Source organism: Aedes albopictus, chromosome 1 (assembly GCF_035046485.1).
Source record: "Aedes albopictus strain Foshan chromosome 1, AalbF5, whole genome shotgun sequence".
Taxonomy (NCBI): domain Eukaryota; kingdom Metazoa; phylum Arthropoda; class Insecta; order Diptera; family Culicidae; genus Aedes; species Aedes albopictus.
In genome coordinates, this window is record NC_085136.1 from 76,051,140 (window position 1) to 76,072,880 (window position 21,741).

The window sequence follows — 21,741 nt, forward strand, 5'->3', positions numbered from 1 at the left end:
GAAACCTTTTTTTTTTTATTTGTGAATTTTAACTTAATGCTAATTCTTCACACCCTTCGGAAACCATTTCCAAATCTTTCTAGAACCTCCCGAAACGCTCAGAAATGCCTTGAAACTCCTCTTGAAAGCCACCAAAATCCCCTAAGCCACTGACACGTCCTGAAATGCCTTGAAACTGTTTTGAAGACCTCCTGAACCTTTTTCGAAAGTACCTTGAATTTCGAGAAACCCTCTTTAAAACTACTCTGAAACATCCTTGAAATTCCATTGGAAGCCCCCTGGAATCCTCCCGAAACTAATCCTGAAACTCCCAAAACATTTAAGACAATTTAAGAGACTTAAAATTTAATGGGAAGTTTAGAAAATGGGCGGGTCTTGAAGTTCACTGGTTGTCTACTACCGTGAAATTGTGTCATGTTCTATATCCATTTTCCCTATAAGCATGGGACAATTATGAGTTGACGAGTTGACGGCAGAGTACTCTAGATTTGAAATCACAAAGAAGTGGCTCTAATGAGCCATTTCAGCTCAGCTATCAAAACCTTACTGAAGTAGTACTGCTCCCGCCTTAACAAGTTTTAAATGAGCACTACGGCTCGTTTTAATATAAAATTCAATGTAAACTACTCAAAATTAGTGATCTTCCATGAATTTCTTGGCATTCTTCTTCTTCTGCTTGATGGCTCTACGCCCCAACTGGGACTGAGCCTGCCTCGCTTCAACTTAGTGTTCTTTGAGCACTTCCACAGTTATTAATTGAAGGGCTTATGCGTGCCATTGCATGAAATTGTATATTGTGAGGCACACAATGCCCAGGGAGTCGAGAAAATTTTCTCGACCTGAACGGGAATCGAAACTGCCGTCTTCGGATTGGCGATCCATAGCCTTAACCACTAGGCTAACTGGAGACCCATTAAATTGGCATTAAACTGTTTATAATATACTTCATCTTGAACTGAGCACTATAGCTCTCAAGGAATAAGATGCTCTATCTGACACGGCTTGAATGAGTACTTGTAGCCGGAAGTAGCTCTTATCAAAACCAGATTGATGTAGTATTTTTTTTTTATTTCGTCTTAAACTGGGGAAAACAACCAATGGATCTTTTCCTTCTCAAAATAGTGTTTGACTGAGCCAAATGAGCACTTCAGCTCCACTTAAGACAAGAATCAAATACTATCAAAGTACTTTGAAATCTAATTCATTTCATTTGTATCGTAGTCATGTTTCTCGAATGAGCACTACAGCTTTTAGAATTAGATTTGTATTCGTCTATTTTTTGTATGACTGACACAAACGAACACATTCAGCTACTCAATAAATATGTTAACTCTTCTCATTTGTACAGAACTGTTTACAAACGTTTCTCGAAGATTTTCACCGTCTTTTGTATAAAATTCTTGTAAAATTCCATCTGAAAATCCGCGCAAAACTGATCGACAAAATCTACGAGAAAACACTTCAAACCAATTTCATCTATTCAAGTCATTCATTTACTCCAATTTTTTTAGACACTAGTGTCCAAGCTGTGCACAGTTGAGTTTTCTGAAACTTGCGGTTTGAAATTATCCATCTGTTGAACTCGTTAGCCACCTCCGTCTAAGTAAATAAAACCATGCATCAAAAATAACAAAAATGCCGCCCGGCATTCGCAGAAATTAATCACAGCCGTGTACGAGTACGAAGAAGTAAAAAACGGTTACACTTGAGGTGTTTTGCTGCGATTTAATCGCGCTGAAACATCTATCCAAGGTATGGGTCAGTCCCCGAGTTTTGTCCATTCAGCTGCGGACTAGGTACCTATTTACCGCGCAGGAGACAGGTCTTACTTTCCATCTCAAACAGCCCAAACACGAGGAGGAAGCCATCAAATTTTATGGACCTTATCCACTTAGCAATCGCTGCTGAATGGATAAGTACCTAGGTATGTTTCCAACAATCCGACCCGGCGGCGCGATGCGGACGTTTCCAAAGTTGAATGGAAATGGTCGCGGAGTTCGCAATAGTAATTACTTGTCAACATAAATTTGGAACTAAATGTGTGGCAAAAAAAAACAGGTGGTTGAATGAAGTTTTGTCGCTTTTTTTCTGATCAAATAAGTGCGACTTGCGGAAATGATTATGAAACAACTTACCGATAATGTGAGCAATGAAAAAGAAGCAGAGTACATCACACGGATATTTTCGTAAATGAAGCCAGGATGGCATTTGGACATTTACATTCAAAAACCTTTCGAAGGGCATAATCAGTGCTAATTTTTGCGACTAGTCCATTGGAGAGCTCCAGTGCTCATTGATGTCACAAAAAGCAATAAGCTACATTTCACACTTAGAGACTCAGAGCTCATTTGGAGTCACTTTATTGGATATAGCCCGATTGGAGTCACTTTAGAGTTTAAATAGATGGCAAGGCTCTGGAGGGAGCTTCAGTGCTCATATCACTGTAAAGCATTTCTTCCGCATTTAGTTCTTATTTTAGGCAATTTTAATTTCATAGCTACAGAAATCAGGGCCCATATAGCCGAGGCGGTAAACGCACGGGTATTCAGCATGACCATGCTGAGGGTGACGGGTTCGATTCCCGGTCGGTCCAGGATCTTTTCGTAAAAGGAAATTTCCTTGACTTCCTTGGGCATAGAGTATCTTCGTGCCTGCCACACGATATACGCATGCAAAATGGTCATTGGCAGAGGAAGCTCTCAGTTAAAAACTGTGGAAGTGCTCATAGAACACTAAGCTGAGAAGCAGGCTTTGTCCCAGTGAGGACGTTACGCCAAGAAGAGGAGGAGCTACAGAAATCAGGTGTGTTTGTTCTAGAGCAACATAAATTGTAAAACCTTTCGGGGGACGTAATCAGTGCTCATTTTTGTAGCTAGTTCTTTGGAGAGCTCTGGTGCTCATTCGTGTCATTAGATACAATAAGCTACATGCGACAAAAATGAGGGACTCAGAGCTCCTTTTAATTATTTTTAGAGCCTGAATTTAATGTTCCAATGGTGCATATCGATTGGAGCCGCATTAGATAGATGACAGTGCTTTGCAGGGAGCTTCAGAGCTCATATCACTGTAAAACATCATTTGAAAGATTGAGTTTTTGTAGGCAATTTTAAATTTAGTTCTTATTTTAGGTACAGATAACAGGTGTATTAATTCTAGAACAAACTAAATTTCACAACCTGTGCAAAGTTTAGAAAATAAATACCAACTATCTTAATCACTGCTGCTATCTATTCAATAAATTACTGCCGTAACTGCCATCAAACAACGATTAGTTGCGTTATGACAGGTTCGGTTTTTATACATTTTTAATTTATGCACTGTTTTAATGCCCTTAAAGAGGGAGAACTACTGAGAACCAGTATTGTGCATGACAAAATGTACGAATGACGGTAATTATCTCAGAGGCGTTTCAAGGGAATCCTAGGGGATTTCAGGGGTTTTCTCGGGGGGCTCAGGGACGCTTCAAGGGATCTCAGGACGTTGATTGAAATGCCATTGAAATTCCCGTCATCCATTTGATATGTCCTTGAAACCCCTTTGATGCAACCCTGACCCTGAAATGCCTCGAAACTCTGGAGCCCCTGAATCCGCCGTAATCCTATTGAAATGCCCTTGCAATCATCATAATCACTTTGAAATGTCCCTGAAATTTCTTTAAAAGACGATAGGAGACAAGTTGATATCCCAAGAGGATAAGTTAACAACGAATTCCCCGGGTAATTGCTCTGAGAGAGTAAGCCATAGTTGAAAGCGAATTTCCCCGAGAGGGTAAGCTGATGGTGATCAGAGTTGAAAGATAATAGATAAGAGATGAGAGATTAGAAATGAGATATGGTGATGAGAGATGAGTGACGAGAGATGGCGATGGGGATGATAATATTGATGATAATGAGAGTTTTTTTATCTGTATTAACGAGATTTTTAGCCCTAGGCTAGTTCATCTCGGGACCCACGCTTTACTTCCCAGCCGAAGGAAGAACCCACATTTTGTGAGTTTGTCGGGAGTGGTATTCGATCCCAGGTCCAATAAGAGATGAGAGACGACATGATGCATCACTGAGTTTTCATACGAATCATTGCTGACCTTTTGCTTTTCAATGACTGTTTGTCTCACGTTTTTGGAGTGATGAAAAACGAGCAATTCTGCAGCCACGCAACTGAAAAATTAACATCACGCTCACTGCGAGTCAGCATGTGGGATGATACTTTTTCATACTTTCGAATATTTGCATTCGTGGTTGAGATTTGTCACTTTGAAATTTCGAGCGACAAATCCAAAATGGCTGCCGATGTTCATGATGGACTACTACATAATAATGAGAGATTATGGGCTTGAGAAAAACGAGAGATGAGAGATGGTAATAATAATGATAATGATGATTGATGATGAAAGGTGATGAGCGATGTTTGACGAAAGATGATAATGATTTGAGATAAGAGATCAAAGATATTAGATTAGAGATAAGAAATGAGAGATATGGGATTAGAGATAAAACATGAGTAATTAGTAATGAGAGATAAGAGTTTAGAGATATGAGAAAAAAATATAAGAGATAAGAGATGAGAGATGGGAGATAAGAGGTGAGAAATAAGATGGGAAATGGGAAATGAAAGAAATTAGATAAGAAAAAAGAGATAAGAGATAAGCGATTAGAGATGATGCTGATAAGGAATAAGTGATCAACGATGAATGATGAGAGATGAAATATTGTTCGTGCAGTTGAAAATCGGAATTTTTGACACGCGAAAATCGATTTTTCTCCTAAACCATGTGTCGGACGTACGTCGGGTACAGTGCGCTGGATAGAGGGCCAGGTCCGTTGTCCAGCGCACTACGTCCGACGTTACCCGAGCAGACGAGAATAGCAACAGCATAATAAAATGTGTTATTTTGGAAAAATAACTGAGTAGCGGAAAGAGTTATTTTCATGTTATTTACATAACATATCCTGTTATAAACTTGTCTGTCATAAGCGGCAAAATAACAAATATTATAACAAAAAAATGTTCCTGGAAGACCTGTTTAATAACATGTTTTGTTAGTTTCAATAACAACTTAATAACAGCGAATTTTGAAAATATTTTAATAACAAATTTTGATATGAATACGTTATTGATAACAATCTGAAAACAAAATTTGCTTTTTTTTTCTGTTGCGGATAGGAACTCCTCCAAAATCCCATATGCATTCAATGGGATACGCAACAATAGGATCTATTGTTAAATGTTTCATTCATAATTGGGACGCTTTTTTGTCGCAAGCGATTTCTTATCGAAAACAGAGAGAAACAATAGTTCTCGTTAATTTTCCAAACAGCTTACGATGAAAAACTACCGTCGTTTTGAAACCCTTTATTAGGTGGTTTATTGTTTATAAGATTAATTTACATTATTACCTCATTGATTGACACATTTATCCTAGTTAATCTAAGTGGGCTCGATGCAGTGAAATCAATAAAAATAAAATGTCTAAAAATAATCAATGGAGTTCTTGATAACTTATTTTTTTACATTTTTGTCGAGAATGTGTTGTTCGTCGTTGAATTCCACCAGTTGATCCAGAATGTTTCATAAAATGGCTAACACTCTATTACACTCTCTATTTTCGTATTCATACCTAACTGAAACTGGGACAAAAAAAAAACAGGTATACTTTTCAAAGTGCTTATAAAACAAAAGGCTGATAAGTTGGCTCTGTAACGTAATGTCAGTAAGAAGATGAACTGATGACAAAATAATATTTTCTTTTACAGTTCCTCACGGAATGCTGTGAACAACGAAAATCTCGAATGGTGTAGTTTTGATTGCAAAGCTAGTTATGTTGTAATATTAATGATCAAATATTTGTACTAGTCTCAATGACACAATAATAACTGAACTTGTGCTACCACAAAACAAGTGATTGAAATGTAATTTAAAGAAAATATACCAAGAGCACGATCATAACAAAATAAGATTGCCCAACAGAACATGTTATGGAACGGTGATGACTTAATAAGTTAATAATAACAAACCGAGATATAAAAACAGGTTTTGTGATTCCGTTGTTATTATTTTGATATTTTCCTCTGCTCGGGTAGGTTTCACGTATGGATTTTGAGAAAATTCGATTGTCGGGTGTGGGGATACTTCGGGTTTCAACCGCGACGACAATATGGTAATGATGATAATGATGATGTGAGATGAGAGACGATAGATGATAATGATAAAAGATGAGAGATAAGAAACGAGAGAAATATAAACGGAGTGAATATTGTTAATGATAAAAAAATAAAAGTTTAGAAATGCTCCTTTCGAGGATACGACTATGTTTGGCCTCGCAATTAAAAACGCTATTTTTTTTATTATTTCCGACGTTTTGGTCCGTTTGGGACAGTAATGGTGGAAGATCATGAAGATAGAGCCGTAATTCCAAACCGCTGGAGAAAGAAAAGTTTGTCCGCATCACGATGGTCCGGACTAAAACTAAACCAAGACAAACGTATGACTTTTCAAGTTTAGCTAAACTTTGTTTTACCTACCAGAAACCCTTAAAGATTGAACCGTTGGAAAAGGTCCCAAACGGGCCGAAACGTCGGGAATAATTAGATACTAGCTTGTACCGACTTTTCGAACCCTCTAAGCAGAATACCCTCTTCGAATGAGTGTAATCAGTTTCGTACCTTTTAATTCCGCCGTATGTTGCTTATCCTTCGACAGATACGCGTATTTCGACTACCACTTGTAATCTTCCTCAGTGTCAGTTATCCACTGTGGATAACTGACACTGAGGAAGATTACAAGTGGTAGTCGAAATACGCGTATCTGTCAAAGGATAAGCAACATAGGGCGGAATTAGAAGGTACGAAACTGATTACACTCATTCGCAGAGACTAGCGTTTTCCATTCTCCTTAAGACCTTAACCCTCGAGTAATCGCGCTGTTGTATTTTATAGAGCACGTTGAAAAAATCTCGCTTTTTGTACTCAGCATTAGCGTGGTGGTGCTGACGGAGGTGGCCAACTGCGCGAGTTACGGAAGGTTAACCATAAAGTCTTTGAAATTGGCGGCTACGAGACGTCACTGCTAAGAAGGTCGCAGAGAGGATTTTACATGAGTTTCGGGGCAATTCAGAAAGTCTCTGGGAAAGCTTCAGGGGGTATTAAGAGCATTTAAGGTGGCCTCAAATTCCCTAGCTTCAGTAATTCCTCTGGCAATATCTTTAGAGTAATTTTCTCGGCAATTTTCTCGTGTTTTTTCTCAATTTTTTTCTGGAATATGTTTGGGAACTTATTTGGAAAGTCTTCCGGCAATTCTTTTGGCAAGTGGCAATGATTTGGGAATTACAATCTTTGAGAACCCCTTCGGAAATTTCTTTAGAAATTTATTAAAAAACATCTCTGCGCATCCATTTTCTTCATCAATCATTTTTGAAATTTCTCTTTTCAATCATTTTTGTAAGCTTCGGAAACTCTTTTAAAGTACAATAACGACGCCGGCCACGTCCTAGCCAGTTTGTGTGAAAGATCGATTTTAGCCTTGCTGAATCATGCTTTGATAACTCGTGATATTGTTCGTTTTACGCGGAAAGCAAACAATGGACCACCAGCGTCAGGTGGTCCGGTGCCATTTTGCAGACGATAAAATGCATGTGAAGATGATGCGGCATAGTTCTCGGTCCGTGAATTGCGAGTTGCTGATGTGTAGACGTAATATGATACATTGACTCTACTGTGCTGGGACGTTGGAAGGGAGGCAAACTGCATTTTCAACCCGTTTTTAGTTTCAACAACGATGACTGTACCAGAAGTAGCCAGTAGGGAGATCGAAGAAGTACAATGAATGATACAAAATAGGCTTCAGAAGCCAGGGATTGAACATAGGACCCTCCTCATACGAATTAGATGCGTTAGTTATTAGACCACAAAGTGCATCTGCTTCAAAATCCGTTTTCTGCGAAAATTCAACTTGTTTTCAAACGCAGTGATGAAGTCATTCAAGTTGTATGACTGATGCAACATTTCCTGGGACAATATGGAAACTATTCGAAATATCTTTAACATAAGTTATAGTTCTTTATTTGCATATGAATTCATTTACTTACAATTTCGGATGAGAAACGGGCCCAGCACTGCCAAATTGCTCCATCGATGGAAATAATTCCAAAATCTACCGCAAAATTAGAGAAAAGACTGAAGCTATAGGATCGTAAAATCTTTCCGCCTTCTTCTATCCATCATCGTCTTCTGTATCATCTAGTCATAGTCATATAGCAGTGCTACCTAGCTACCTTGTTTAAAGTTTTATGACTCAAATTTCGACGCCGCCGCCGGTCGGAGATGATGATGATCCGTAGTGGCGGTGCGTGGTGGCGTGCCCTCTAATTTTTAACAACGTGCAAACCACACTAGTGGCAAGATATTTCTCTCACTACTGCCATTTAGAGCGGGTATCAGGAAGCCATAAACCGAGCATGTGTTTATGGTTGTAATTTTTGGCGCTAAACAGATGAAATAATTGACAACTGCCAGCGCCGCCGGCCGGCCCCCGGTGTTCGAAGAACGCGGGAGGTCGGTCTTCCGCGAGTTCTTTGAGAGGGTGGTCGAGTTTCACAAATTAACGAAGGTAATCGGATTTTTTTTTTCCGAGGGTCGCTCGAAAATTAGCGCGCTATGCTGGCTGACGAAATATTAAATTCGTGGCAAATTGGTTGCTTCCCTTCGTTTATTTTTGGTTCCTCCTGTCGTTTCACCCCCCTATTTGAAAACGAGAGTTATTTTTGAACTGCCTCTGCTACTATGCCGTCTTGCTGGTACCTATACACGGAAATTGCGCAATTTTGCGCTCCAATCAGATTCCATTTTCCGCTCGACTGGAGTCGGCTTTGAGATGGAGGCGTTCGCAGCACTAGGTTAGTAGACTAGGGGTGATTCAATGGTGATATCACAGACAATCAGACGTCTCACTCCACTCACTTTTCTTCGCCCATCTGGCGATAATGACTATGTCGTCCGAAAAGCACACAAATTGACCGGATTTCGTGAAAATCGTACCCGGCTGTTGAGCCCGGCTCGTCGTATACACCTTCCAGAGCGATGTTAAAGAGTATGTATGATAGTCCGTCGCCTTGTTACAATCCCCGGTAAGATCTGACTGAAATGGATAGTTCACCCGAAACCCTAAGGCAACTGTGCACTCCACCCACTAGTCTGGTCCCGCCGTCTCCGGATTGGCGATCCATAGCCTCAACCACTAGGCTATCCTGAGAACCCATGCCATGCTAATAAAACCCCATAAAACTGCATGTGAGCCCCTGAAATCCCATGGTCAACCCTGCATCTCCCTGGGAACCCCTTGAAGCTCTCTGAGTCTTCCTGTAATACCCAGACAGCTCATGAAACACCCCTGAAACGACCCTGAAAGCCATTAGAACCTACTCAAACTCCCCTGAAACCCTATGAGAGGCCGCTAAAAACCTTTAAACACCTTGAGACCCTCATAGAACGTCCAAGGAAGTGCCTCGGACGTCATGAAACTGCTGAGGGCTGCAGATGGTTTGAAGTAGGCGTTTCAGGAACATTCTATGTATAGACACTATAGATACCATAGACTCGCGGAGTAAGCTCTTCTGGTTACAGTTGTCTTCGTCTCCGCGAGTCTAAGGGGTTTCAGGAGTTTCCCTTAAACGTCTATGAAACACCCGGAAACTCTCTAGAATACCCATAAAATCTCCTCTGAAACGCCATTGGAAACCCTCTGAGAATCCTTGAAATGTTTATAAAATCTGAAAGGTTCTTGGAAACCTCTTGAAACCCAAAAAAAAACCCTGGAAACTCCTGAAACGACCCTGAAATTCTCCAGAATATCCAGCAATACTCCCCTGAAACGCCATTGGAAACCCTCTGAAGTCCTCAGACAATCCTTGAAATGTATATAAAATCTAAAACGTTGTTGGAAACCTTCTGAAACCTCAGAAAATCCCTGGATACTCTTGAAATGCTAATAAAACCCCATAAAAATCCTTACGAGCCACTGAAACATCCTTAGACGCCTCTGAAATCCTTTAAATCTCCCTAAACCGCCCCTGAAACACTCCGAGAACTCTTCTGACAGCCCTGAAACACCCCTGGAACGCTGGAACAATCCTCAAGTTCACCTCAAGGGACCACCTTGAACTGCCCTGAAACCCTCTGAGACGCCGCTGAAAATCTTCGAAATACCCTGAGTCATCCTGTGACCCTCATGGAAGCGCTTCGGACGTCGTGAAATCCCTGTTCTCTGAGGGCTGCAGTGCGTTTCAGGGACATTCCAAGGGGTATATCAGGGGCTCCCTTTCAGAGGTACAGGTGCGTTGTAGGTGGTCTCTGGGGTTGCATAGACTTCAAGAGCATTCCAGAGGGATTTTAGATTCTTTTTTAGAAGTTTGGAGCGTTTTAAAGGGATTCAGGTGGTTTCCCTTAAACGTCCAAGAAACACCCTGAATCCCCTTGGGTCCTTGTAAAACTCCCTAGAATATCCTTTAATTCTCCTAAGATGTAAGGCTAAACGCACCACGATGACGTAGTGCACATTCAGCGAGCCTGTCGGGGTCATATGGACCCTTCCTTGGGTTGAAACTCCCTGAAGCCCCCTGAGAACCCTGAAAAGTCCCAGAAATACTCTGAGACCCTCTGAAACGTTTTTGGAAATCTCCTGAAACCTCCTGAAAACCTCTGAAACGACCTTGAAATCCCCTAATACTCCCAGAAATCCCTCTGAAATCTCCTTTCAGCCACTAAAACCCTCACTGAAAACCCATGAAATCCTGAAACTTCTGAAACCCTTTTAAATATATTTTCCAAACCATTAAGCCGGAGTGGTCATATATGACCCCAACCCCCAACATAGAAACGGATGTATAAATACACCCATTCAATTCTGCACTCGTAACAGTAGCCATAGCTGTAATATTGAGTAACGTTGCATAATCAACCACAGTTACTGGAACAATCTGAAGTCTACTAGCTTATTATAAACCTTTGGGACATTCAGGGTCGTCCAAACTGCTCTCTAATGAAGTCCTTCAAATCTACAAGTTTTGTATGTTTTCACCATAAATAATAGTATTGCATCTGCTGAGATCCACGAAGCTCTTGAAATCACAAATGTTATTAAGAGATACTACAGGGATATTCCAGGTCAGAAAAACTACCTTGGAGTTCAGGACTTCAGGTCTACACTCGTAACAACAGGCATATCTGCTATACTGAGTAACGTTGCATATTTATCCGTACTTACTGGAACAATCTGAAGTCTATTTTGTGTTATAAATCTTTGGCGCAAACCCTATCCATAGCCCTCATTAGTGTATAAGACCAATAGTGATCTCACTCGATCGCCCATGATCAGTAATATTTAAGTGCCCTTTCCGTATTACTAGCCTTAAGCTAGTGAGAGAAGAGAATTATCTCTCAATAGGCCTTTTTCTCTTGAAATACCAATTTTCTACCTGAATTCGCATATATCACCATACACGAAACAGTAGCAATAAATCCTCCAAATCGAACGTACACGTCGGTCGTACAGGGTCGTACTATCCTAAAATCCTTCGTCCAAACTGTTCTATAATTAAGTATTTCAAATCTACAAGAAAAACTTCATGTGTTTTCACCACAAATAACACAAGTTTACAAAATAAAACGAAAGTCGTGAACTTCTGTCAACGACCAAAGTTTTTGAAGCATAATTTAGTGCTGATTTCGAAACCGACCTTCAAAAATGTTTAAGTAGAACAGTTTTTGAGTTTTAGCTCAATATCGAGTTTTGCAACTTTTCAAAATATGTAATTTACTAAAATTCAAATATATTGCGTTTTGATTAACCAATTTTCAATCTTTTTCCATAAATTAAAAGCTGAATACAATACCATTCGAACATCTGAATTCAAGTTTTGCATCAGATTGATGAAACTCAAGATATTGGCGAGTTTTAGGGATGATCTTCTTAAATTTTAGCAAAATTTCTAAAATTTTTTGAAGAAATTTATTTTTTTCAATAAGAAAAACCCAACTCAAAAATTCTTTCTTGACGTTTATTTGACATATCATATGTAGGCGAGTTACAGTAAAAATTTCAGCTCAATCGGAGCATTGATTACGGAGAATCAGATGTTTGAAGTGAGCGGCTTTGCTTAAAAATAGAACAAAAATCGATTTCAAATCATCAACCTTGTATGGAAAGTCGAAAAATTTTCCGCTCTACTGTAATTTTTTTCCTTCGCGTTTTCGAACTCAGGGCATGATTCTACACCAAAAACGATCATCAGCTTACCGAGTTCAAAAATGCTGTAAACTAGTGTAATAGCATATCATAGTCTGCTTAGATCCGTGAAGCTCTTGAAATCTCAAATGTCATTTAAAGACACTATGAGAATGTTCCCGGTCAGCCAAACTATCTTTGAGGTCAGAACTTCAGGTCTATATCATAACATCAGCTATATCTGGCATACTGAGTAACGTTTCATAATCAATCGAGGTGACTGGACCAACCTGAAGTCTATTATATATTATTATGAACCTTTGGGACATTGATTGTCGTCCAAACTATCCTGAAGTTTAGCTTCTGATACTGTCTTTCAGAAGACTTACTGGACATGATAGATTAAAAATTGTAGCTTTTAATGAAAGAAGTTACCGTTATATCCGTAGACTTCAGGATCTAAACTCAAGAACAGCTTGGATGACCTTACCTTGGGTATCCCGACTGATCTGATGTATTCCATTAACATTTCAGAAGACTTCTGGACATGATAGATTATAAATCATAACTTTGAAGACGCAATTTTTCAATGTAGTCTGATTTTAGAGATACAGAAATTCAGAGCTTTTAGGGCTTACTAGCACCACCTAGCAGATTTGCCTTGAATCAACTAGTACGCTATCGGGTAGTTCTTGATGTCCTGATCAACCTTGCCGAAGGCGAAATTTTTCTGTGTAGTCTGAATCTCGAGATACAGAAGTTCAGAATTTTTAGAGCCCACTTGCGCCACCTGACGGATAAACCTAGAACCAACTAGTTCACTATCGGATAACTCTTGATGTCCTGATCAACTTTGCCGAAGATAAAAATTTTCTATGTAGTCTGGTTGTTGATAAACAGAAGTCAAGAATTTTTATGACTCGCTAGCGCCACCTAGTGGATAAGCCTAGAATCAACTAGTACAGTATCGGATAGCTCATTATGTCCAGGTCAACCTTGTCGAAGACGAAATTCTTCTATGTAGTCTGATTCTCGAGATACAGAAGTTCAGAATTTTTAGAGCCCACTTGCGCCACCTAGCGGACAAATCTACAATCAACTAGTTCTCTATCGCATTGCTGTTGATGTCCTCATCAACCTTGTCGAATTTAAAAATTTTCTATGTAGTCGGTTTCTCGAGATACAGAGGCTTAGATTTTTTAGGACTCACTAACGTCACCTAGCGGATAAACCCAACCACAACTAGTTCACTATCGGATAGCTCTTAATGTTCTGATCAACTTTACCGAAGACAGAAATTTTCTATGTAGTCTGGTTGTTGATAAACAGGAGTTAAGAATTTCTATGACTCGCTAGTGCCACCTAATGGATAAACCTAGAACCAACTAGTTCTCTATCGGTTAGCTCTTGATGTCCTGATCGACTTTGTCGATGACGAAATTCTGAAATTCTTCTATGTAGTCTGATTCTCAAGATACAGTAATTCAGAATTTTGAAAGCCCACTTGCGCCATCTAGCGGACAAACCTACAATCGACTAGTTCACTGTCGGATAGCTGTTGATGTCCTATTCAACCTTGCCGAATATGAAATTCTTCTATGTAGTCGGATTCTCGAGGCACAGAGGTTAAATTTTTTTTAGGACTCACTAGCGCCACCTAACGGATAAACCTAGTACCAACTAGTTCACTATCGGATAGCTCTTGATGTCCTGATCAACTTTGCTGAAGACAATTTTTTTCTATGTACAGTAGACGTTCGCTCGGTGCAAACGGTTTAACTGCAATGCTTTTTAACTGCAAGTCCGGTAACTGCAACAATTTTGCAGTTATCGCACCGCTATCTGTCAAAAACAAAACGTCAACTGAGTTGCGATGTTTTTCGGATGCACTACAACTGCATTGCGATATTTTTGAGTGCATTTTGGCTGCGTTCAACAGCAATTGACAACTGTTTGACGGCTGTCAGTCGTTGCAGTTAGCGAATTTCATTCGGTAACTGAAACATAAACATGTTGCACTTATCGAACGTCTACTGTAGTTGGATTCTCAAGATACGAGTGCGACGGTATTGGCAATGACTGTTGACGAAACATCTAAAATGTTTCATGATCACTAGCGCCACCTACTGGAGCGAATACGTACTAAATTATGTACTATCGGAGAGTCCTTGATCTCCTCAACAACTTTGCTGAAGACACCTGTCTTCCAAAATGCTTCAATTGTTCGCAGTTATCGCAAAAGTTACTGATCTATAATTAGATCACTGGGCGTAAATGGGTGATTGTTACAGATTTGAAGGACTGAACTCCATGACAATTTGGACGACTTAAAATGTCTCAAGATATAGAAAACTGTTTTAGATTCATGAAGACGACTACTTAGATATGTATAACTGTAGACCATAACCATGATCAGTATCGTGCAGCACAATGTGTCAATTAGTTTATTTCTTCAGATTTCAAGGTCTATGTCTGGGTTCAGGGTGATCTAGAGGTTATCGACGTGATCTCTAACGTCTATACTTATATTTTCCGCTGATTGAGAAGTATCATAAGTATCATAGAACTTTTCTGAGGACAGTACTCACTTTTAATTGTATGATTTTTTGCAGTCATTCATCTTGTGAGACCCCTTCGGCCCCAAAGGGCTAAATCAAAAGCTATCAACGTCTTGTAATAAACATGGTTTATGCATGGCTACATTGGCATGTTTCCAACAAGTTTGACAACATTATTTGACGTAATTCAACCAGCAACATTTTGTACCAAAAACTAATCAAGTAACAGTAGTAGCTGAAAAAAAGTTTTTAATAAGACTTGCTTTAGATTAATTTGTTCAGCTGTTATACAGCAATAACCCCTGTTGGTTATTTGTTGCATGTAAACTTAGTTACATTCCATTTGCAACAATGTTCCTTTCTGGTTATAGCTAGGTGTTTCCAATCTTTATTAAATTTAGATCCTTTCCGGTTTCAAAGGAAACCGACTCATTCCAGGAAGCCATGTTCCTCGGTCCACCCCTAATCCTCCAATATGGCGTGGCGGAACGTTTTCCTTGTTCTCGTGGTGTCGATTGACACATGCCGACGGACGCGGTCCTTTAGCTGCTAGTTTCGTCCACACATTATACACGTACACCCATCATCATCATCATCTAGCAAGGTGCGGAAAAATCGATTTTTAGTCGTTCGTTTTTAGCTGGAAGACTATTTTTAGTGCGGCTTTGTTGTTTGGCTAGGGAAGCCCCTCGTTTTTTTTTGTTTGTTTGTTGCTGCTAGTTTACTGGTATATATTTAACACTGGACTTACGTAGATTGCAGAATGTACACTGAGAAAAATGTTGTGCATTTTATGGATGATCATGACCATTACAATAGAGTTTTGCATCGAAATTTAACCTCAATTTTCTCTCCGAGAGAGAAAAGAACGGCAACGAATGGGAATCAAAACAAACCACCGGAAAATGTCAAAATTCGCGTGAGAGGGAAAAGGAAGGGACGAACGAGAATGAACCGAACGTTCATTCGTGACGTCACCTTGCAGTATCCTATTAACTCAAGTTCCTGGTAGGGATCAATCAGTATGACGTCTGGTTTGTGCCTGTTTGACAGCTGTTCGATAAGATCAATCATAAATTATATCGACCAACTGTCAAACAGTGGTGCCAGATATCGAAACGTTTGATCCCTTAGATGTAATTAATGCTCCTTGTGCGTTTGGGTCATTTTTTACCCAAACCCTACACTACGTCAGCGAGCTGTTGCCAACGTGGTACATTAGGAAAGTTAAAAACTGTAGTTAGAAGTCCAGTGAAACCTATGACATTTTGACACGAATGGTTTTGTGATATATTGCTGCCTTTCAAGACAATTTATTTTGATTTACTTTTCTCGAGTGTATGAAATTCAATTCCGACTGACTGGGAACCAACAGAACCGGGTGTTATGGTTGGAAGGCGAAAGATGAAAGCGGAAGCCCGACTGTTCAACAGGGAAGGCGACCGACCACTTGCTCCGAGTCCGACGAGGAAGGAAGCAAGGTTGTCAAACAAACGAAGAAAAATGTAAATATGATTGGTTTTGATGTTTTATGTTCGGTCCAGTTTCGTAGGTACTGGCAATAAGGTGGTACATGAGCTGTTCGGAAACCAGGGAAATGAGTGTCGGATTTCACCGCGGTAAGCTGAATGCCTCGCAAGCCTTGGAGAAGCAGAAGGCAGTGTGGTTTGAAGGTAGACACATTTCCTTGAAAGTGACAGTCCGAGGGGTATTTTGCGGTTGACACACCTGATTGAGATTCAGTAAATGACCACCAACGTTGTAGGAAGAGAATGGTGCCCATTGAAGCGGTTCGAGTTGTACTTATTGAACTTTTTCTGGTATCAGTACATCAGATAATCATAGTCTTTATGTCCAGATTTTTAAAAGTGGTACTAATATTCATAATCAATTTTGATTGCTGGCAGGGATCAACTCATCTTATGTATGACATGTATCATTCGATACAGACAACTCTCCGTTTTCATCCTTCTGGGGCCCTTCGTGGCCGAGCGGTTAGCGGCGTCAGTCGTTTAGGTGTCTCACAAGCCTCGGAGTGTGGGTTCGATTCCCGCTCCAGTCGGGGAAAACTTTCCGTCAAACGGAAAATTCTCCACTGGACCACTGGGTGTTATATGTCGTCGGTTTCCTGCAATAGGGGCACAACTCAAAAAATGTGAATTTTCAGAATAAGCGTTTGAAAAGTGGCAATCATGAAGCACCTCCTGCAAATTCACTTATTACTCTCATCATTTGACAAAAAAAAAACAATTTTTTATTGTTGTATCATTGAAAGGGGCTGAAGGACTATCTGTTTCATGAATTTTTGACAACTATTTTTCAACGACTATTGAAAAAGTTGACTGATTTTGAGTTGTGCCCTTACTGCGGAAAATTGGTGAAAATGCCCAAATCTCGCGTTTCACATCGAATTTTGGAACGGGTCTTTGTGAGATGAAATTTTAAATAGTTTTTCATCATTTGCCATCAAAATCTCAAAAATGACAAATTTTGCCCCTATTGCAGGAAACCGACGATGTGTTGTCCGTTGTCTAATGTTAGTGAGTGTTCAGTCTGTGCGGTCTCTGGCCGAAGACGGTGTAATGTCTTTTTTTTTTCAGTAGAAAACTGCTACTGAATACTCCCTAATAAACTCCTGGATTATATCCATTAGAAACACCAAGAAATTAGAAAATCCAAGATGAATCCTGGACAGTGAAGAGAATTGTCAGACAAAAGAGGCACAAAACAAGCAACAAAGAAGGTGCGACGATTACTCTTTATCCCTACTGGTAACAGATAATGACATGATCTCGAAATTTTTTGCTGCAGACAAAACGGAAGCTGAATTTGTTGCGTACTTTTCAACTCGTGAATAATCAATTATTGCTAACCCAAAGTCGAAACTGTTTGATGATACCCGAGCAGAGGAGAATAGCAAATTAATAACTACGAAATCACATAATCTGTTTTTATATCTTGTTTTGTTATTATTCAATTATCAAGGCATAGCTTTTCCATTACAAATTTTGTTAGACAATCTCAATTTGTTATAATCAAGCTACATTAACTAAATTACATTTAAATAACATGTTTTGTTGAAGTATAAGTTTAGTTATTGTTGTACTATTGATCAACTTATCAGCAATAGCACAACAGTAACAAGTTTTGAAATCACAGCAACAATTCGACAATTACGACCTGTCTCTTTGTGTTGTTCCATTTTTGTAGTCAGTTAAAAAGGAAATTCCTGAACGACTCCTTTTAAGAATTTCTTAAATAATTTTCGGATAAGCACTTGGAAGTTCTGGAGGAACCTTTCGATAAATCCCTGGAGAAGTCTTCAAAAAAACTACTGGCGCAATTTTCTTAGAAATTCCGAAGTTAATACTTCTGAGCAATTATTAGGATTCCTGGCAGAATCTTTTGAAAAACTCCTGGAGAATCCTTCGGAAAAACTCATAATGAAATCCTCAAAGAAATTTTCAGAGAAATCTTAAGATGAACTTCAGGACTAATGATCACAGGAAATTCTGAAGAAACCCTCGAAGGGATTCTACGCAGGATTCTGGAGGAATTTCTAGAGGAGTCTTTGAAAATCCATGAAAGATTCCGCCAAAGAACTCTCAGAGAAATTTCTGGAAGATTTTTGCTGTCATTTATAGAAAAGTTCATGGCCAAATCTGTCGACAATTTTTTGGAAGAATTTTATGACAAAGTCATTTGATAAACACAAAAGTAGTTTTTGACGGAATCCTTAGATAAATAAATACAGGAATTTTGGAAAAAAATATTGCAAAAATTTCTGGTGAAAGTCCTGTAGGAATCATCAGAGGAAGTTCAGGAGAAGTTATAGCAAAATTTATGGAGGAATTCTTGTAGAATCTAGGAGGAATATTTGACATATTTCTTGAATCCAGAGAAAAATCAGAGGAATTAAAACAATCTTTCCAGAGAAATTGTAATAATCTGTACAATATTTCCAATATCCTAAAAAAAATTCTGCTAAACTGTTGAGCATTCTAAAAATTCTTCAGTTTCTGTGCTGAAAAAAAAAACAAAGGTCACACGTGTTCCGAAAACAATTAAGGCATAAATTACAGGTGAAAATCGAAGCTCGTCGTATTTGATAATATAGAAATTACTAAAGTTCGATTATCTTGCGACTTCAAATCTCTTAGAATGAATTAAAAGCTGAATATAGTATTTATCGATCATTTGAAAATATTTCTTACGTCAGAGTGATGAACCTTATGTTATTGGCGGGTTTGTGAGATAAAGCGAATAATTTTATATAATAGGTATTATAACTTATTTAGTAACGAGTTTGGTTTCATAGCAAATTCTGCTCTCCGATTATTATCAATATCATATTAATATCAAAATTTGTTATTGAAATATTTTCCGAATTCACTGTTATTAAAACTAACAAAACAAGTTATTGAAATGGTTTTCCAGGAACATTTTTTTGTTATGGAATTTGTTATTTTGCCGCTTATGACAGACAAGTTTATAACACAATATGTTATGATAATAACTTAAAAATAATCGATTTTGTTATTCAGTTATTTTACCCAAATAACACAGCTCCTTATGCTGTTGTTATTCCCTTCTGCTCGGGTAGAGCTTCACCAGAGTGGCAGTGTTTACCGACTCGAAATTACCGTTCGAAAATCGCAATGCAAGACTTAAAAATCTCTAAACTCGTGGTGTACGATGTTAATCCCATTATTTTCAAGTTGGGACAAACTTATGTCGCATGGGTTTGTTTGTCGCAACAAATACAGGTTGCGACATTGTCATTAATGTTGCGCGATAATTGAATTTTGATTCACTGATTCTGGAAATAGTTCCTGAAGAAATCCCAAAAGAAGTTTCTGAAAGAATTCCAGAAAAGCATCCCGGAAGAATCTCGGTAAGAGTTCCCAAAGAAATTCCTGAAGCAATTCCGGACAGAAGCCCAGAAGAAATTCCCGGAATTCTTGAAGCAATCCCAAAAGTAGTTTCTGAAAGAATCCTGGAAGAACGTTGGAGAAGTTTTTGGAGGAATATTGAAAAAAGTTCTTGTAGGATTCCTGAGGGGATCTCAGAAAGAATTCCTGAAGAAATCCAAGAAGGAACTCCGGAAGGAATCTCGCATAAAATTCCTGGAAGGAGTTCCAGACAGAATTTTAGTTGGTGTTTCTGTGGGAATCCTGGAGGAACTTCCTGAAGCAATCCTCAAAAGAATTCCTGGAGGAATCCCGGAAGAAATCCTGGAGTTCCGTGGAATATTTTACAGGAATATGTTCTGGAAGTAAAAAAAAAACTCCTGAGGACATTCCAAAAGAAACTAGGTTAGGAATTCTGGAGAATTCCCGTAACTTCTGTAGAAATCCCGGAAGAAGTACCTTGAAGTCCCAGAAGGAATATCTGAAGGAACTCTGAAAAGAGTTCCTGGAGGAACCTTATAGGAATCTCATAAAGGATCCCAAAAACAATCTCAGACGGAGCTCCCTGAGGAATCACAGAAGGAAATCTTACAGGAATCCTAGAATAAATTTGTGGAGAACCCACGGAAGAAATTCCCGGAGGAATCTCAGGAAAAATGGCTAGGGTAATCCTAGAAGAAATTCCTGGAGCAATCTCAAAACTAATGCCTACAGAAATTTCGGAAGGAATTTAGGAACTACTGAAGTAATCTCAAAAGGTATTTCTTAAAAACAATCCTAGGAAAGTCGCTGGAAGAATTTTGGGAATACTTCCTGGAGCAATCATGGCAAGATCTCTTGAATGCATTCCAGACGGAGTCCCTGTTAGGAATCTCAGGAGAAACTCCCGAAAGAACCCCAGCGGGAACTTCTGAAAGAATCCTCAATCAACCCCCGGAAGAATCACATCAAGAACTTCCTGGGAATCCCACAGGAAACTTCAGGAGGAATCCTGGAACAAATTTGTGGAAAAACCGTGAAGGCTTTTTTGAAGGATACATACTTTATACAGACTTAATTATAAGCTTCCATTCAGGCTAAAACGACAGACAAACAGACGTAACTCTTAGAGGAAATTCATCAAAAACTTTTGCCCGGTGTCATTTTCATGAGCACACTGCCACCTGTTGGTAGAACCGAGCGCGACTCTGTCGGCCATGATGAATTTCGATTTGACGTTTTGCTGACACGCACACTACTGCACAAATTGCCTTTAAATTTCGTTTGCAATATTCAGCAACGCGTACACTGGCAAACGTCAAAGTGATCAAACACTAGCGCATCTGGTGGAACGATCGCGCAAATCAAATGAAATTTGAATCGATCTTAACGCATGCATGCGCCAAGTCATTTTGAAGAGTGTTACGTCTGTTTGTCTGTGCTAAAACCATCGACCATCGAGTCGGTCTCCTATGCAACGGAAACTTGAAAAGTAGACACGAGGGTAGTAATTATGCAAACGTCTCTCTATGTCTTTCTCTCTGCATCCTCTGTTTCCCCACGTGCACCCACGGGCTGAATCGACTTTCGTCAGATCCCGTCTGTCTAAATCTGCTAAAACCATATCTGGAGCTCGATTTGAATAGGTCGTATGTACATTTGTCGATATAAAATTCGATCAGTTTATTTTAGTTATTGTAGCAATAGAGAAGATATTTTGGAGACTTTTAATGATGGAACGGATAGCCTGTTTTGTGATGATTCTACTGTATGTATCAACTTTGTTCAATTTCAACGGTTTATTCTATAATAAGCGAATCCAACTGATCGAATTTTTAATCGACAAAAGCACATACGACCTTTTCAAATCGAGCTCCAGATATCCTCCGCGTGTTCCTTTGGCAGTGCTGCCGATCGGTAGGTGCAAATGCAGTGGAGATCAAGCTAATATGCGCAGTTTATGAAAAGTTTCAATTATTGTCATTAAAACATTTAAAAATATGTACTTTCGATAACTGCAACATGTTTACGTTTCACTTATTGAATGGGATTTGATAACTGAACAACTGTCAAATAGA

At 39.2% G+C, this 21,741-nt stretch overlaps 1 protein-coding gene across 1 annotated transcript in view; it reads left to right on the top strand.

Annotated features, from left to right (window-relative positions):
* LOC134285016 (homeobox protein 5-like) overlaps positions 1–21,741 on the top strand; it is a 231,767-nt gene that overhangs the window by 19,769 nt on the left and 190,257 nt on the right. The window lies entirely within an intron of this gene.